Source organism: Sapajus apella, unplaced genomic scaffold, assembly GCF_009761245.1.
Source record: "Sapajus apella isolate SASKATOON/1434 unplaced genomic scaffold, GSC_monkey_1.0 scaffold89, whole genome shotgun sequence".
NCBI classification, from domain to species: domain Eukaryota; kingdom Metazoa; phylum Chordata; class Mammalia; order Primates; family Cebidae; genus Sapajus; species Sapajus apella.
In genome coordinates, this window is record NW_022437029.1 from 8,514,361 (window position 1) to 8,529,645 (window position 15,285).

The following is a 15,285-nucleotide window of genomic DNA, read 5'->3' on the forward strand; positions in this document are numbered from 1 at the left end:
GGGTGACAAAGAGTTGAGGGGAGCAAGGACAGTCTGTTGACCTCTCTATGGAGCCCTGAACCCCTCAGGTGCCTGCAGGACTTGTATTCATAGGTGGCAGCAGACACAGCTGTGGGTATGAGGTAGCATAGGGTCACTCAGAAGGTCTTGCTTGATGACGAGCTGGAGACCTGCACAAAGGCGTGACAAGAGCCTGAAGATCTGAGGGGTTTTTAGCCAATTGATTCCCATCGGAATTCTCCATCCGGGGAGACCTAGGGCAAATCGGGTTAATTAAATAGTAATTGTATTAGTCTTTCTGAGTTTTGACAGGGTGCCCTGTTTCAGGTAGCAGACAGTGTGGCCAAGGTAAGCCCCGAAGTTCAGGAAGAGCCTACAGATACTTGCTCTTGTGAGCTAGCCTGAGACAACTGAGAAGTTCAACCATGTCAGGTTGTTCAGCTGAATTTGAGTAGTGGCCGTGGACTGAGGGTAGATGAAAGCTATTTGTCTCCTGCCCCGCAACCCTTTGTTACACAGAAAGCAAGACTCTGGCAAAATTATGCCACACAGACATTTCTTAGCACAAGAAATAAAAAAAGAATCATGGGGACCCATTCTGAGAAGCGTAGGGAAGTCTCACTCTGTCTGGTACTCTGAATGACAGGCTGGCTCCGTGGCCCACACAGTGATGTCCGTGGCAGACTGGCAGGCGTCCTCTAGTGGGGACTGGGCCAAAACAACACCATCTCCTTACAGGCATAAGGGTGGTGGGGATCCCCCAAATCCCTCAAGCCAACCACTGATCTCCAATGCCATTCATTTCACCAATGAGAGGCTGTTTCTAACATTGCTGACACAAATGGTTGGACTCTCCAGGGCACATTTAGAGAATGATACTTGAAGCATTTCCTTTGGAGTGTGGGCTCCTGGTGAAAATCTTTCACCTTATAACTCATCACCCCTGAGGTATGAGTTCTGCTTAGGGTTTTTAGATGTTAACTGCCATTCCTAAATGGCATCTTCTAAAGCAAAGGTGCACACACACCTCACATCCATGGTTGATTGTGAAGTATTTAAAGTAAGCAATATGATATGCTGTATGCATCTACAGCAAGGATGGCCCTTCACTGAAAATAAAACCATCAGTATCCTCAGATCATTTCTAGAGCATACAGCAAATATACATAATGAAACAATTTTAATATTTGTGCCATCCCTTACAGTTTATAAGATACTCTAATACAGAAGCCTAATTATCATTTAAAGACAGACATTACTCACTTTAATAATGAAGAGCTCAAGATTTAGAGAGCACAAGAGTTTATGATGAAAGAATACATTAATTTATACATTATCTATTTAACTAGATCAATTGACAGCCTACTCTGTGCCAAACATTAGGATAGGTGCTTAGATGTAGTGATGAACAGCCTATTTGTCATTTCTTGCTTGGTAACAAATGAACCCAATACTTAGCAGCTTATTATCTCATGGTTCCTGTGGTTCAAGAGTCTGGGCATGGCTTAACTGGGTGCCTCTGGTTCAAAATCTCCCATGAGGTTACAGTCAAGCTGTCAGCTGAGGTTCCATTTGTCTCAAAATACAACAAGGGCAGGGGAATCTGCTTCCAAGCTCACTCTTGCAGGCCTCTCTCCACAAGGCTGCCTTGTTTGGCATCCCCCAGCAGGAAGGATCCAAAAGGTATACCCAAAATAGAAGCTGCAGCCTTTCCATTACTTTCACAAATGACCTCTGATGATCTCTCCCATATTCTAGCATAGAAAGTCAATAAGGTGGGCCCATACCCAAGGGGAAGGGATGGGAGTCCCAGGCAGCAAGGATGGTCTGGGGCCATCTTAGAGGCTGCCTACCAGAGACAGCAAGTCCTACCCTGCTGTGAAGGTTTAATCTTTTTTTTTGAAATGGAGTCTTGCTCTGTTGCCCAGGCTGGAGTGTGGTGGCATGATCTCAGCTCACTGTAACCTCCACCTTCCATGTTCAAGTGATTCTCCTGCCTCAGCCTCCCAAGTAACTGGGACTACAAGCCACCACGCCCAACTAATGTTTTGCATTTTTGGTAGAGATGGGATTTCACCGTGTTAGCCAGGATGGCCTCAATCTCCTGACCTCATGATCCACCAGCCTTGGCCTCCCAAAGTGCTGGGACTACAGGCGTGAGCCACCATGCCTGGCCTGAAGGTTAATCTTATGGGTCAACTTGACTGCACTAAGGTATGCCCACATAGTTGGTAAAACACCATTTCTGAGTGTGTCTGGTAGGGTGTTTCCAAAAGAGATTAGTATTTGTATCAGTAGACTGAGTAACGAAGATCAGCTGTCACCAATGTGGGTGGCCACCAACCAATCTGCTGAAGGCCCAGAGAGAATAAAAAGGCAGCAGAAAGGTGATTTCACTCCATCTCTTCTTGAGCTGGGGCATCCATCTCCTCCTGCCCTCAGTCATCAGTGCTTCTGGTTCTCAGGCCTTCAGGCTCAAACAGAACTTACACCACTGGCTCCCCTGGTTGGCATGAGACCCACACCACCAGCTTTCCTGAGCCAGCTTGCAGATGGCATCTTGTCGAACTTCTCAGCCTCCATAATTGCATAAGCCAGTGTGCAATCTAAATCTCCTATATAATCTATGTATAGGTATGGCACTACTTATCCTATGGGTTCTGTTTCTCTGGAGAATCCTGACTAATACAATTGCCCTGCTCCCAGGAGCTTGAGATGACTCTTGTCATAGAGACAACAACTACGGCTGTAGAGACAACTGTTAATCAAATAATTCCACTGTGTTGAGTTAGAATTGATTGATATGCTACAGAGGCAAGGCATAGGATGTTGCAAAGGTATATAAGAGAGGGGCCTGAGCAAGTTTGAAGGTAACAGTTTCCTCTGAAGAAATGATGTTTGAATGAAATTTGGAGGGCTGGGAGTTCGAGAAGGGGGCAGCAGGGAAGAAGTGGGCACAGTCTGTGCAAAGGCTCCAAAGTGGGAAGCAACTTGGCTTTGTAAGGAAGTGAGGGAAGGTCAGTGTCTTCATGAAACTACCCACTTGGATTCAGGTAGCATAGAAGTCATTTTCTCTCCAGGAACACTACATGAATAAGCAGCCCAGGACTAGGGTCATGATTCAGCTTCATGTCCAGGAAGCCAGGATTCTTCTCTCTTATCCCTCCCTTGCTGGAGGGCTGCCCTTGTCCTCAGAGTTTATATTAGCTGCACCCACATCTGTGTTCTAAGCAGCAGAGTTGGGGAATGGGGCAAGAGAAGGAAGAAAGACATATTATCCTTTTCTTTTCAGAATATGACCTAGAAGGTGCACCCTGGTGTGAATTTAGTTACATAACCAAACCTAGCTGCAAGAGATCGTGGAAATATGGTCTATTCTGGGCACCCATGTATCAAGATAAAAACTGAAGATTCTGTTCTCAATAGCACCTAAGAATAACCTCTGCTATGGTTTGTTCCTTTGTCCCTGAAAAGAGTTGTGCATATCTCTTCTTTGGAACACACTCACTGACTTCCCAAGTCATAAAATCCCAACCTAAATCTGGATACTGCATCTGATTCAGTCTCAGGATTTCTTGCCGATAAAATTCTTCCAATTTGGAATTCCCTCCAGCAGGCCCAGATGTAGAACTCTATTGTGGTGACCTGTGAACTAAGAGAAAAATGATCTGTCTTTGACATATCTTTTATACAATGGAAGAGAAGGAATCAAGTGTTATGAGTTGAATTGGGTCTCCCCAAAATTCATATGTTGAAGTTCTAACCCTCAGTCACTCAGAATGTGATCTTATTTGGAAATAGGGTCCTTGCAGCTATAATTAGTTAAGATGAGGCCATGCCAGTGGAGGGTGGGCCCTAATGCAGGGTGACTGGTATCCTCATAACATGAGGACACCTGGACACAGGAACACACAGAGAGAACATCTTGTGAACAAAGAAGACAGACACGGTATGATGCTGTTACAAACCAAGGAACACCCAAGGTCACCAGCAAACCACCAGGAGCCAGGAAAGAGGCCTGGAGCAGAGTCTCCCTCGCAGTCTCTGAAGGAGTCAATACTGCCAACACCTGGATCTCAGGCTTCCAGCCCACAGAACTGGGAGATGACACTAAGCCACCTAGTTTGTGGCACTTTGGGGTAGCCCTAGTGGGCTAATACATAGAGTAATTGTAATAACACTCTCCTGCCCCAATCTGTAAAGAGAAAGATGAAAAATTTCCAGTGACCGCTCATTCATGAAAACATTTTACGCGCACCTCCCTGCCTGTGGAGTATAGTGTGCACTGTGTGTGCGTGCACATTGGACCATCTGGCAGCTCCACATCCTGCTCGCTAGAAGGAACTTCTCTGCCCATTGTCTTCAGCATTCCTGGACTTTGACCTCTGGACTTGATCCATTGGCCTCTGTGGCAGCATCTGAGATGAGCACTGGTGTGTTTGTCCTTGGCAGCTGTCCAGCTTTCAGAGCCCATTCCTGCCAGCGCCACTCCACAGGCCCAGGAGTGGTTGTAGGGGTTGAATGGTCACAGGTTTGGGCAGGCCAAACATCAGTGGCAATGTAGTTGCCTCAAAACATCAGTCATCTCCTGGCCTATCAATCCCATGTGCAATTAGCAACAGTTTTTAAGCCTGCAGCTTTCGTTTTTTCTTTACTGGCCCTGTGTTCTATTTACTCTCTCTCTCTCAACTGAATGACAGCTCTTGGAGATTCCTGAGACAATAGGCTTAAGAAAGGAGGCCACACAATGTATTTGACCGGACTCCTATTTACCCCCTCCGCTCCTCCCCTCTTTCCAGTCTCCTCTTCCCCTCCCTTGTCTTTTCCCCTTCCCTCCTGTTCCCTCCTCCTCCTCTTTGCCCTCCCCCTCCCCTCCCCCTCTTCCTTCTTCTTCTTTTCTCTCTCTCTCATTGTCTGGCATAAAGGAAAAATTACACACACACAGGGGTAGCCCAAAAAGACTTTGAATCACAAACTTATCTCCTCTTAAGCATGTAGCTTCACTTACAATGGTTTAATTACGGGGCACGGGAACAGCTGACTTCTGATGTATTTATTTATTTTATTTTCTTCTTCTGGGTTTGTTTTTTTTTTTCTTTTTTTGTGAGATGGACTCTTGCTTTGTCACCCAGGTTGGAGTGCAGTGGCACAATCTCAGCTCACTGCAACCTCCATCTCCCGGGTTCAAATGATTCTCCTGCCTCAGCCTCCCGAGTAGCTGAAATTACAGGTATGCGCCACCACACCCAGCTAACTTTTGTGTTTTTAGTAGAGATGGGGTTTTACCATGTTGGCCAGGCTGGTCTTGATCTCCTGACCTCAGGTGATCCACCTGCCTCAGCCTCCCAAAATACTGGGATTACAGGTGTGAGCCACCACACCCAGCCACAGCTAACTTTTGAATGCAGTCTCTCAGTCAACCTAGATTTTATGCTACAGACATTAAGTTCCACCCTTTGCAGCACAAAATCCCCTTCCATCACTGCTTGCCAACTGACTATCTGCAATGTGAGCTTATCTCTCCCTTTTAGGCCTTTTGCAAAAAGCAGCAAGAAGCAGCCAACACCCAACAGAATTTTCAATTTACCCAACCAATTTTCCCTAGAGCTAACATTTGGTCAGAATGTGATCTAGCTCCCAGGTTATTGCAGAAGATGGTTTTACCAAACATTCTACCATACTATAAAAAGGGGCACTTGCCTTCCAGCCTGTAATTTCTGAGTCTTTGAAACTGGCTTCCACCTGAAGTCAATGCCACATATTTTAGACACTTCTAGTATCAGATTCTATTTTATTTGGGAATGCTATACATGTAGCTATATGTAAAATGGATATAAAATAAATCTGACATAAAGTAAATAGGCATTCGTTCTCACTTATATAACTATCTAACAGTAAGTGATCTGGAGCTGCTATGTAGCTTTGCACCATCAAGTCATTTGCAGTTGTCTTATAGTCTCTAAGGTGTTACTCTCAGCCCTATAGCCCGAGAAGTCTCCCTCCACATTCATACTCCAAGCAGCAGGATCAGGAAGAGGGAAGACAGGCATACCTCCTCCCCTGAGGGAAAGCTTGGACAGTAAATTATGGCTAGTTTTGATCAATTGCAGCTCATAGCAACTACTCAGCCCCCAGTCCCAAGACAGGCAGCCATACTTGCCAGCAGCTTCTGATATCCAGAGTCGGCAAAAAGGACCCTTCTCCTCTGACTGAAGAAACTTCCAGGGGATTTTAAGAGCCAGTACCCTCCTCTCACTTCATTTTTCTCATTTTCCCTGTTTTGGGAGCCAAACATTTAAACTCTAGGCCATTCGGAAGTGACCAAATATTCAGGAATTTAGAAAGTCACAGTGCATGCTCAAGGATAGATGCAGTCCTTTAAAAAGACCTTAAGCTTATTCCTCATGTGAATCCCTGGTGCAGAGACAGCCTACAAAAATCACAGAACAAAAACAAAAATAGAAATCAGCAAACTCTGAGGAAGGGGAAGAATCTGATTTCCAAGTTGCTACATTATTAGATTCAAATGTCCTGTTTTCAATTTAATAAAAGATCATAAGGCATACAAAGAAACAGGAAAGTATGGTTCATTTAAAAAGAAAAATTAAACCAACAGAAACCATCCCAGAGAAAGACCAGATGACAAACTTGCTAGACAAAGACTTTAAAACAATTGTCTTGAAGAAACTAACAAAAAAAAAAAAAAACTAAAGGAAATCATGGAAAAAGTCAAGAAAATGATGTATGAACAAAACAAAACTATCAACAGAAGAAACCAAAAAGACATTCTGGAACGGAAAATACAATAACTGAAATGAAAAATGTCCTAGAGTAATTTGAAGGTAAATTTGAGCAGGCAGATGAAAAAAATCAGTTAACTTGAAGTTAAGACAATTGAAATTATTGACCCTTAAAAATACAAAGAAAAGTAAACAGAGCCTCAGAGACCCATGGGATACTATCAAGTGGACCAACATACGTTCTGGGAGTTCCAGAAAGAGAAAAGAGAGAAAATGGGGCAAAGAGATTTTTGAAAGAAATAATGACTAAAAGTTTTCCAAATTTGATGGAAGACATAAACATCCAAGAAGCTCAATGAACTCCAAGTAGGATGAACTCAATGAGACTCACATCAAAACATATTATAAACAGGCTGTCAAAGGCCAAAGACAGAATCTTGAAAACTACAAGAGATAAATAACTTATCACATGCAAAGGATTGTCAATAAAATTATCAACAGATTTCTCATCAGAAATTCTAGAGGCCAGACAGCAATGTGCTGATATATTCAAAGTGCTTAAAGGAAAAAAACTGTCAAGCAAGAATCCTGTATCTGCAAAACTATTCTTTAAAAGTGAGGAATAAAGTGACACATTCCCAGCTGGGCATGCTTGCTCACACCTGTAATCCCAGCACCTTGGGAGGCAGATCACCAGAAGTCAAGAGTTCGAGACCAACATGACCACCACAGAGAAACCTCGTCTCTACTAGAAATACAAAAATTGGCAGGGCATGGTGTCACATGATGTAATCCCAGCTACTCAGGAAGCTGAGGCAGGAGAATTGCTTGAACCTGGGAGTCAGAGGTTGCAGTGAGCCAAGACTGTGACATTGCACTTCAGCCTAGGCAATAAGAGCAAGACTCTGTCAAAAAAAGAACAAAAAAAAGACATTCTCAGATAAACAAGAGCTTAAGGAATTTATTATCACCAGACCTACCCTGAAAGAACTGCCAAAAAGAGTCCTTAAAGTTGAAATGAAAGAACACTCAAGAGCATCTTCAAGCTGTATGATGCAATAAAGAACTCAGTAAAGGTAAATACATGGGAAGTTATAAAAGCTGGTATTATTGTAACTTTGGTTTGTAACTCCGATTTTGTTTTCTACATGATGTAAGACATTAATCCCTTTAAAAAGTATTTATTTGGTTTTGGCCATGCAATATTTAAACATGTAATTTGAAATTAAATTTAAAAAACTACTTCCTGGGGGTAGGGAAGGGACTGTATATATAGGAGCAGAGCAGATTTTTTTTCATTGAATTTAAGTTGCTGTAAATTCAAATCAGAGTGTTATAACCTTAGGATGTTAAGGGTAATCTTCATGGTAATCACAAAATATATAGCTGTAGAGTATACACAAAAGGAAATGAGAAGAGAGTTTAAACATTTTTCTACAAAAAGTATCAATTAACACAAAATAGTAATGGAAGAAATGAAGTACAAAAAAGCTATAAGGCATGCAGAAAACAAACAGCAAAATGACACAAGTGAGCTTCTCCTTATCACTAATTACTTTAAGTGTAAATACTTTAAAATCTCAAATCAAAAGACGATTGGCAAAAATACACTTAAAGAAAAACATACATGATTCAACAATGCTTAAGACGCTGACTTCAGCTCTGGGAACCAAATAGATTGAAAGTGAAAGGACGAGAAGATATTCTATACAAATAGTAACCAGAAGAGAGCAGCAGTGGTTATAAACAAGGTAGTCACAAAAAGACAAATACCGTATGGTTCCATTTGTATGAAGTACCTAGAGTAGTCTAATTCTGAGAGGCAAAGTGGAATGGTGCTTGCCGGTGGCTGGGGAGAAAGGAGACTGGGGAGATAGTGTTTAACAGATACAGAGTTTCAGTTTTGCAAGACAAGAGTTCAAGAGATGGATGATAGTGATGATTGCACAACAACGTAAATGTACTTAATACCACTGAACTGTGTACTTAAAAATGATAAAGATGGCAAATTTTATGTTATGTGTATTTTCCCATGATTTTTAATAATGTGTTATTTTAAAAATTAGTCCAGAACAAGAGGCACAAACCAGACAGTCCCAGGCAAGCCTGGACACAGGTCACCTATGGAAAGATTTTGGACTTTTAGAAAGATAAGAAGCTACTGACCAGTTCTAACTAAGGAAGGACATGATGCTATTTGAGTTGTTTAGAAAAGCATTTTGACTATGCAGAATTGACAGGGAGGGGAGTACACTCAAACCCCGGTCTTCTGTCTACAAACACAATTGATTATTTAAGATCGTGGAAAGACTCATTTGCCCCCAAGCAGCCGTTTCTCGGCCCACGCTGATGCTTTTGTTCTCATTACTTTGGATTAACTGTAAGATTTGTCTCCAAGAAGTACCGCATTTCACAACTTTGGACTCATATTAACAGAATTTTCAACACTATGGAATAATGATCAATCCTTCTCCTTTATAATCTCTAAACAAAACAGTTTTCAAATTCATTTTTCACTTCCACCTCTTCATAACCTCATGTCTTCATCTTTTGATCTATTCATCCTTTCTTTTTCTGAATTGATTTTACTCTTTGTCTGAAATCTTGCATTTCACGTTTGAGCTGCATATAACTCTTTCATGAAATGTAACCTCTGCAGGCTACACTATTCACTAGTTCCATTAACCAGTCCCGAAGTTTTGCCAGTTTGTAAAAGGTGATTAGTTTCACTTCTTCCTTTGTGAATCTAGGGAACTATGAAAATAGCCCTGTGTATTTATTAATTGCAGCAGATTTCAAAAAAAAAGTAGGGAGCATTGTAGACATGGCAATTTTTGCACTGCAAAGATATTTTAATCCAGCAACTTTCAGTGCAATTTAAAGAATTTGCAATTTAAGTTCTATCATGAAGCCCTTTAATGAGAAGGCAATCCTTGGAAAAGTGAATACTCACTCCTAGCCTACCTTGGAGCAATCTAGGGCTTTCTATTCTGAATTTTGTACTCATGCCTACAAGTGGTTAGAGGAATGGGGAAACCAACTTCTCCACAAGCAAATCCAGTCTTCACTTTGGTGGGTATTGTTGGATATCATCTGTGCCTGGGAAAGGTAGCCCTTTATGCGTTTATTAGAGAACACTTTTGTTGATTTGTATCTCAGATCATTACATGAGAATAAAGTGAGAGGATATTAAATGAAAATGAACATAGAATTGATTCCGGGTTTGGAAGGATGTGCTTGTAAGATTGGAAATAAGAGAAGAAGGAAAATGAGTGGGTAAGAAATTCCCAAGCTTTCCTCTTAATCTCCTGACTAGTGTCCCTTACGCTAACCCACAAATAGAAGCAAAAGAGGGTAGAGAAGAGGCCACTGGACCCATCAAACAGATGCTGTCTGTATTATGCAGAACTGAGTGCTACAACTATGAGCCATGCAGAACCTAGAGAAGGTGTAAGAGAAACATCTTCAAAAGCAAAAAAAAAAAAAAAAAATAAAACTGTAAAAAGTAATATCATAAAGGAAAGCTAAATGATTAGTGGTTATTTAGCCTAGAATAAAAGCTAAGGAGAAAAAACTATTAATTTTCCTCAGAGTTAGAAGAATAGCTTCTGGCTGAACTCCCACTCTGACAGAATCAGAGAAAATTAGCCCAGCCATAAAGTGCTTAGACTTTGAGGCAGAATTTCCCAGTGGGGAGCTATTTTGTGTGTTTGTTTAAGAAACCATTTTGGACAAGGGTCTTAGTCAGTTCATGTCGCTATAACAAAGTACCATAAACTGGGTTGTGTTAACAGCAAATGTTTATTTCTTACAGTTCTGGCGACTGGGAAGTCCAAGATCAAGGCACTGGCAGATTTGGTTCTTGTCCTGATTCACGGAAGATTGTCCTCACTATGCCCTATCATGATGGGAAACGCAAGTGATCTCTCTGGGGTCTCTTTTAGAAGGGCACTAATCCCACTCGTGAGGGCTCTGCCTCCAAAACCTAAACTCCTCTTAATACCATCATTTTGGGCATTAGAATTTCAACACATGGCTTTTGGGGACACACAGGCATCCAGTTCATAACAATGAGATCAGGAATGCTTCCTTCTGGTGACTTTTTAAAGACACGCACAAACAAAGATGAGAAGTCAGGGAGAAAGACAAGGAGAGGAGGTGAAGAGAGAGAAAAGGTTGGGGATTTAACTCTCTGATAAAGATGAGCATGTCTACAATTTTTAAAAAATTGGCCAGGTGCGGTATAATCCCAGCACTTTGAGAGGCCAAGGCATTAGAATTGCTTGAGCCAAAGTGTTTGAGACCACCGTGGGCAACATAGTGAAACATCTATCTCTACAAAAAAAAATTTAAATTGGTCAGGTGCTGCAGCGTGCTGGGACAGCAGGATTGTTGAAACCCAGGAGTTTGAGGCTGCAGTGAATTATAATTGTGCCACTCTACTCCAGCCTGAGTGGCAGAGTGAAACCGTGTCTCAAAAAAAAAAAAAAAAAAATATATATATGTATATATATATATATATATATATCGAGTTGACTGGACAAGGAGTTAGGGGAGGGAAAGAAGAGCCAAGATTTGCTAACTTTCCCCTACCCTACTTTAGACCAGAGCTTGTATTATATTCACAGCACACTTAGAAATGGAGAAATGAAAGCAGACATTATGATCCTCCTTTTAAAATGATATCCAGTGAGGAAATTGATGCACAGAGAAATTAAGCAACTTCCCTAAGGGCACACAGATCACTGATGGACAGAACAATGTTCAACATCAGGTCTGACTGAAGTCCAAATCCCATGTGCTGCCATGCCTGTATTAGGGCATGCTGGGGTCAGCAATGGCATCCGGGGCCCAGAATTGCTCAGTGGCCCAGCGTGTCCCAGTGATACCTTAAGGTGAGCTGGGGGCTCCTCTGTGCCTCCTGCACTGCTTCTTCGCTCCCGGATCTGGTCTTTCAGAATCCTGTAGTCCACTAGTTAATTTAAAACGTGTATTTCCGCTTATGGGTTAATGAGTATTGTAATAGGTGGTATAAAAGATATCTCTGTGCAAGGTAAAAATTCAAATGCTACAGAAAAATATAAAAGATAAAGAAAAGTTTTTCTTTCTTCTCCCAACCCTCCCTTTCCACAGAGGAAATCGCTATTAGAGTTTTGTATGCGTTCTTCTTGAAAAATGTCCTAAACTAGACCCAGTTTGTCTAGCTGGGTCGAAAAACATGTTGACCAGACTGATCTTGAACTCCTGATCTCCAGTGATCCACCCATCTCGGCCTCCCAAGTGCTGGGATCACCAGCGTGAGCCACCACTCCTGGCTGAAGATAAGTCTCTTAACGTCTTACAGCAATAAGGAATGAAGGCAGGAATTGAACCCGGGCAGCAGAATCTCTGATCCTGCATTTCTAACCACAATACAGACCAACCACCATTCCTTGCAAAGATGTTATATTCACCTTAGAAAATGAAGAAAAGAAGAAAAATGACACCCAGAGATCATTCACCCAAATAAAATTCATGTTCACCTTTACGCTGTTCTGTTTCCTACAGTGACTTTCTTTTCAGAACTTCAGATCTAGACATAGAACCCCATAATTGATACAGTTGTCTAGTTTATGAACAGATTCACAATAGGTAAGGAATTCAGCCACTCTTGGTTACACAGAAAATAATGAACTCATCTGAAAAAAAATGCTACTGTTCTGAAAAATACAGAACTTGCTCTGTCACTAAGTGGAGGAGGGGAATGAGTGATATACTTGCTCATGGCTTTCTCCCAAGGGACAGTTCCAACAGGGACTTCAAAATCGGGACAGCGGATGAGCCAGCCAGTAATCAGACCTTTGGGAGCTGGGATGGCAGCTGGATGCCAGTGGCCAAGCCTCTTTTAACCCCTGACAGCCAGCTGACCCTGCCCCACTCCCAAAAGCCAAAGAGTGCTCAGTGACACAATTACCAACAACCACCATCTCCTGTTTTGGGTTGACTAAGAACCACAGAGCTGCTGTGCATCTAAATAAAACACAGTCAAATTTTGAGTCTTTACAAAGAAAAAAATACTTGCTATACTTAAGCATCACTGTGTTTATAATTGAATCATTATTCAGGTGGGGTTGTCAGCTAGAGAAATTGTTTTACAAGCTATCTAGCTGGGTCTAGGTGTTTGTTTTTATTAATTACGAAGAAAACAGGAATCTTAATATTGCTCTTACATTACAGTCTTACGGATGTTACTATTTTTTAAATGGGTTTAAGGAAAACTGACTGAAAAGCGTGAGTTGCAAATAGCATTCCGAGAAAGCTGCTAGGCAATACATATTTCATACCACTCCTGAACATGGTCAGATATAAATAGCAGCACAGACATTTAAGAGCTATTCTCACTGAAAAAAAAGTAATTAATTGGTGTTATACACAAAGGACTTCTCTATTTATTTATTTATTTATTTTTTTGGTAACCAGCACAGCTTTAATTACAAGTAATTGTTCTCCAAATCAGGCTGCTCATAAGTTCTGCATTCTAGGCAGTGATTATGCATCAATATCCTAATCTATCACTTTCATTATTTTAGTCATTTAGGTGTGTAACTTTGTATTAAATTCAGACAACAAACTCTGCAGTTCCCACTGTTACTTGCTGTCAACATATGCCTTTTTAAAGCACAATAGGGTTGGTTGGTTTAGATTTACATTCATTTACTTTTACTTAGGAAAATAATAGTATATTATTGTGGGGTTTGCTGACTTCTAGGTAAATACGGTGGCATTAGATGTACAGGGAGCTGGGTTTGTTCCTAGTTAATCAGGAATTGTAGTAGGTGTCTCTATAGAAATGCATTTGTTACCGTATCGTAATGAGCTGGAGTTGGCAGAAATCCCCTGCAGAAATCTCCCGGTGAAGTAATAGGAGCCTATTCCTTACCTCATTCATACATTTCTTCTCTCTCAAGTTAGACATTAGAAATGTCGCCTAGATTACTGAACTCCAGTACACTGTTTACCCTCTACTTGGGATTTGTATATCTGAGTACATTTCAAAACAAAACTCGAAAGCTTTCCCAGGACATCTGATGGGAATACATTAGATCCACCTTGTCCTTGTGGATGACACCACTGTTTTGTCTCTATGCATGCAGGCAGGTATTCTTTATTTCCTACGAAATATGTTTCCTTCAATGCAAGACAAATGGTAATGAGCTTTGTCCCTTTCTCAGTTGCTTTTTGGTGTGATGGTCTAATTGCTATACCAAAGAGTTTTAAATGAAAAAAATTGAATTGCAAATCCTATCCATACTTATAAAAAATAAAACAATATAATTATATTTTTGGTAATCACTTATTCAGTTGAATAACACTCATAAAGCACACACACACAACCACAAATGTTTTAAACTACGCAAATATAAAATTTTGTGGAGGAGAGGTTATTTACAATGTTAGAAAACAATGCTGTTGCCAGAAAAATTTTCTTGGGGTTGCAAAGTAGGTCAGATAATGGAAAATACATTACCTGATGACAAACTATGCTTTATGCATTTCCAACCCTATTTAAAATTAGAAATTTTGAAAAAAATTTACGTTTAAAACTAATAATTTTCTTTATTTTTTACTAAGCTTCCTTGTTAGATGCACATAATTATAGATTTCAACTAGCTCAGAATTAGATTGCTCTGTCTACCCTATTCTATCTTTCTTTTCCAGGTTAAGTTTTTTATTGGCATCGTGGGAATTTTGCCTAAGCACAAAACTGCCAATAATTTCACAACATTTATTGAGGGACTTCTGCGATTATAGATATTCAGTGAGTATAGGACTCATGATGAAAAGAGAAAAAAAACAATAAGAAGAAGATCATGATGATAAAGGATATAGTCCTGTCCTCCTGCAGGAGTTAACAATCCACACAATAACACATGCACGCACAATAACACACACACAAGCATGCAGAGCACTTGCTCCAGATAAGAACACGAATATAATAAAACTGGAAAACTGAAATTTTACAAGCCAAAGGCCCTCTGGAGGTGGAAGGACCAGATTTACACTGAGGTTAATTTGGAGAGTTTCTAGAAACACCACAAAATGAATAACATAGATTGTCATCAGATAAAGAAGCCCCAAGTTTGACTAAATGTATTTGATTTCATAAACGTTATTTAACCAATGCTTACCAGTACTAGAGTTTTTACTTAAATGAAAACCTTAGAAAGTTGTTTGGGCATGAGGTGGAACAGACTCCGAATGAATGACGAGAAATGTTCCCAGGCCAGAATGAACAAACCTGCAGCGAAAGGAAGCTGAGATTGGTGAGAAGACACAGTGTCTGTCTGAACTAGTGAAAAACAAGACCAGAAGTTCCAGGAGAAGAGGGAATGGAGGAGGGAGAAACTTAAAAGCAGGCAGAATTGCTCTGACAGGCCATAGGGCACTAAGGGTCTCACTGGGATTTTCACATTGGATTTCTCTCACTTTCCGTATCTTCTTGCTTATGTCACTTAAATCCAGTCACCCAGCCCAAAGATTATTAAAAAGGAGACATAGGATACTA